Raw genomic sequence first — 5,073 nt, forward strand, 5'->3', positions numbered from 1 at the left:
AACTCACTATAAACCAGGCTGGTTCCAACTCACAGAGATCCACCTGCTTCTGCCTCTCCCATGCTGGGATTAAAGACACATGGCACTGCCAGCAGCAGCAGCAGCAGCACCAGGGGTAGGCTTAGTTTTTAAAGCAGGGAACTTAGAATAGAGGGATCCAAGGACTTTCCTAAGGTGTCCCCCTTGCCTGGTTTCTCACATGCCAGGTATCATCTGCTGGGGATGTTCAGTTGCAGACAATGACTCTCGTGTACTCACATGGGCTCCAAGCCAGACAAGAGAGAATACTGCATTACTACCCCAAAGATTGTACAGGATGGTCTGACTCTAGACAGCACGACTTAACCTTCCTCACATAAAAGAATTTAGTGTTGGGCAGCACCACCCTGATTCTGTGTTTCCCCAGTCAGGGCCCAGGCTGCTCCCATCCCCTGCAGTCCCCTCCTTATGACATTCTTCATATTCTAAAGCTGTTCTTTAGGGTCGTGAGGATGAGGGTGTCTAGAGGTAGAATCCAAAAGTCCACTCCATTTCCCATTATTCTCTTCTCTTCACCTTCTTTCTCTTTCGAGACAGATCTACATGAGTAGCCCAGGCAGGCTGATCACCAACTCACTACAAGGCTAAGGATGACCTTGGACTGATCCTCCAGCCTCCACTGCCTGAGTGCTGGGACTCCAGGCACGCTCTACCACCCCTGACAGTGTCCCATGCAGGGACTGCACCTACGATCTTGTGCATGTGAGTGCTGGGCACCTATCAACTGAGCTTCATCCCCAGGTCCCAGGGTGTTCGCTTCTGTCCATCTTGTATTTCTGCTGCGAGCTCTAAGGATCTCCGTCACACGGTCTGACCCAGGGTGTGCTTTTCACAGTCTTGGGGAAGCAGGCCATGGCATGTGGTGTCAGCATGAAGAGGCAGGAGTGGGCGGACATTCTGTGTTTACTACAGGAGGCCTTCTCATGCTCGCCTACTTCTCCTTCCCTCCTTTCCTTCCTTCTTCCCCTTTGCCCATGTTTCCTGGGTTTGTCACTTTGTGTGCTAAGCACTGGGGCTACAAACTGGTGCTTGTGCCTAATCCAGCAATCTTGGTAGAAGACCAATCTTTTTGAGTTCAAGGCCAGCCATGCCTCCAAAACAAAAACAAGAAAACAAAACACAAAAGCTCTCTTCTCTCTCAGCTCAGCGCTCTTGACTCTTTCTTTCTCTTTCTCTTCTTCCCCTTGCTCCACTTTTTCTATGGCAACTTCCCTGGTCTCTGCCCTTGGAGCCAATGAACTCACTCACCCAGAGCAGCTTCCCAGTAAACCTGCCTTTGATATAATCGAAAACAAACAAACAGGCAAACAAACAAACAAACAAGCAAACAGTCTTCTGGGGGCTGGAGAGATGGCTTCGTGGTTAAGAGCATGTGCTAGGGTTGGGGATTTAGCTCAGTGGTAGAGTGCTTGCCTAGCGAGCACAAGGCCCTGGGTTCGCTTCCCAGCTGGGGGGGGCGGGGAGCACGTGCTAGTCTTCAAGAGGATCAAAGTTCCAAACCTGGCAGCTACATGGCGCTCCCAGCTGTCTGTACCTAGACTGACCCTCTTCCGGCCTGCAAGGGCACTGCATGTCCTTGGTGCACAGACACCTGTACACAGAATTAAACAAAATACAAATGTTTGTGATGTGTTGTATGTTAATAAAGGTGTGACAAAAGAGGTTTTAATGCAATGGTGAGATAAATGTATCTGATAGAAACACCAAGAGGAGCATCCGAGCCAGCTGTGGTGGGAGGGGCCAAGGCTCTTAAGACTGCTGCTGTGAGGGTGGACTCAGAGGTGGAAGGGGATCCCAGGGGAGTGACAGCTACAACTGCAACCCAAGCAGCTGGCACACAGGAGGACAGGAGGGCTTTGATGACTGTGAAGCTGCTCAGATAACCTCAGCCATGTTCTGGAAGTCCTGAAAAGTCAGATGTGTTTGAAATCTGTGCAAGTTGAGGTTTGAAAGTTATAGAAGGGGAGGGTCTGGGTGGGAATGTGGTTCAGGAGAGCAGATCAATATAAGAAACAGGAAAATGGGAAGTGGCAGATGATTGTCTGGATGGTGGGGATGAGCGGGAGGAGGGGCAGAGGCTCTAAGTTTCGTAGCTGGAATAGCCAGAGGGATGACTGACAGCTGATACCAATGTGTGTGAGCTGCTTTCAGCCACCCAGCCCTCTCTTGCTTACAGACAAATCCCAGCTTGGGAGTAGGACATACCCCATGCTGTCGTCCTCACAGCTGCTCTGTAGGGTGTGCACATGGGCCCAATTCATTTAGCCCTAGTGAATCTCATAGGAACAATCTGTATATAGCTCTAATTAAGCCAAACCAACCGAATGTACATGTCACCCAAGGCCAGGGCATGGTGGCTCATATATATAGTCTCGGCACTTGCAGGAGCTGAGGCAGCCATTTCTCAAGAGTTCAAAGTCAGCCTTGGCTACACTGTGGGCATCATGCCAGTGTTTATAGAGTGAGACCCTCTGTAGCACATACCTGTGAAGGAAGCATCTTTGGAAGCTAGGGTAGTGGATCACAAGTTTGGAGCCTGCCTATACGCTCACGTGCGTGCGTGCGTGCGTGCGTGCGTACACACACACACACACACACACACACACACACACACACACGTTATAGCTATCTGCATTCCAGTGGAGAAGCAGTGAATGAACACTCTTCCTGTCTGGGGGGTAACAGACTCTCTTTGGTTGGAGTCTTTCCCCCAAAGTCTCACTAGATAGAGGGAGGCCATTCGCTTAGCAGATATTCTGGGTCCTCGTGAGCACTGAACTCTGAAACTTAAACCTTACAGTAAGTTGCTTCTGTTTGCACTGAAGGACACTGTCTCATTCTTCAGTGGCTGAGCTAAATGCAGGAAATGGGGAAAGCACACATTTTGTTAACAGGACACCGGGTACAGTCAGTAAACCACAACAGAGACTTCTTATAGGCGAGGAGCGTGGTGGTCATTTTGTGGGAGGTAACACTTTAAGTATGTATTTTAAATATTTCCTGTGTACGTGTCAACGTGAGTTTATGGCAACAATAAAAACAAATACATGATCACTCAGAAAGAAGAAAGTCAAGTGAGCCATGGACAGACCAAGGGACACAAACACTTCATCAACCGAGGGGTCAAAAGTGAGTCAGGCCAGCAGGCAGAAGTGAGGACCACTGAGTGGTGACAGAATCCCAGCAAAGGTAAAGGTCCAAAAAGAAGTGAGCCGACAGGGTGGGGTAGTCCTTACTCGACAGGGCAAGTTATTTCCTGCTTGTTTTCCCAGGGACTGTGGCATTTGCATAGACCAGCCTCCCTTACCTGAAGGAAGCTGTCTCCTCTTCCCTTCTGATGTCTGAGAACCTTCGCAACCTTGATCCTGTGTTCACCACGTCACAATCTGCAAAGCACTGCTATTTTTATGAGTTAATCTGTTACTTAACTCAGAGCTACTCAGCTGTTTAGCTATAACCACAAAAGCCTAAGTGACAAAAATAAAAAGTGGGCTTCGGTTGGGGATTTAGCTCAGTGGTAGAGCGCTTGCTTAGCAAGCGCTAGGCCCTGGGTTCGGTCCCCAGCTCTGAAAAAAAAGAAAAAAAAAAAAAGAAAAAAAATTTAAAGCAAAAAGTGGGCTTCATCAAAGCACAAGGCTTGCGTGCCTCAGTCGACGCTACCAAAAAAACACAATGCCAGTACTCAGGAGGATAAGGCTATCCCCTGCTACACAGAGTTCACCATCAGCCTGGTCCCTGTGAGAACCCGTCTCAAAATGGGGGATGGGTAGGGGAGCTCAGCTCAGCACTTAAGAGCCTCCTGCTGCTGCTCTTACAGAGGACTGGAGTCTGGGTCCCAGCACCTTATCAGGTGGCTTAACACCACCTCTAACCCCAGCTCCCGAGATCTGATGCTGGCATCAACAGGTACCTGTACACATACCCAATCCCAGACACACAGGAATACATGCACATCATTAAAAATAAAAATATCTTAAAACAAGACAAAAAAGGCAACAAAATGAGAACTAATCTTGTCATATATTTCTGATAAGAACTGTATACCCAAACTATCAAAAGGACTCTTATAAGTCATTAAGAGGCTAAATCACTTAAGTGAGAAGGCAAACCATGTGAATAGGCACCTAGAGACCAGATGGCTATGACTGGAAAGATACCTGGCATCATCAGCCTTCTAAGGCACGCTGTCACAGGAATGGTGTGGCAGCCACGCTGTCATAGTCACAGTGAGGCAGGCACGGTGTGACAGACATGCTGTCACAGGCACAGTGAGGCAGCATCTATGGGCATGAGGCTGGCCAGTGACAATGGCAGATGCCCTTGAATGGATAAACAAAGTGTGTCACCACAATGAAGCAAACTCTTGCTTAGTCAGAAGAAGGAAGTGTGGATCCATGCCGCGATCTGCTTGAACCTTTGAACATGAAGCTAAATAACAGAGGTGAGTCACAGAAGACTACACATGGGAGAATCTAGTCACGAAGACTCATCCCCACTCTATGGACAGTGGATGCTGGTAGCCTAGGGCTGCAGGCAGGGACAATTAGGAGAAAACAAGGTATAGGTTTTCTTCTGAAGGGGTGAGAATGTTCTGGAATTTGTGTGAATATACAACCTTATGATTACACAAAGAAAATTCTGACTTGTGAAATTTAACTGGATACGTTTGTTTGCCGTATGTCATAGTTAGCTTTGGCTGTCAACCTGACACAAACCTATAGAAACCATGAAGAGCAAATCTCAACTAAGCAATTGACCTGTGGGCATGTGTGAAGCTTGTCTGACTCCTGATTGAAACGGGAGAACTCAGCTCACTGTGAGTCTGGACTGTGTAAGAAAGCTAACTGGCCACGAACCTCCACGCAAGCCAGTAAGCAGCAGTCCTCCCATGGTTTCTGCTCCAAGCTCCCACCGTGTCTTCCCTCCATGATGGACTGTAAGCAGTAAGCTAAAATGAGCCTCCCCTCAAAGTTGTTTACTCCAGCAATAGAAAGAAACTTTATTTTTTAAATGTGTGACAAAGAAACTGTTAGA

Source organism: Rattus norvegicus, chromosome 4, assembly GCF_021556685.1.
Source record: "Rattus norvegicus strain SHRSP/BbbUtx chromosome 4, alternate assembly SHRSP_T2T, whole genome shotgun sequence".
NCBI lineage: Eukaryota > Metazoa > Chordata > Mammalia > Rodentia > Muridae > Rattus > Rattus norvegicus.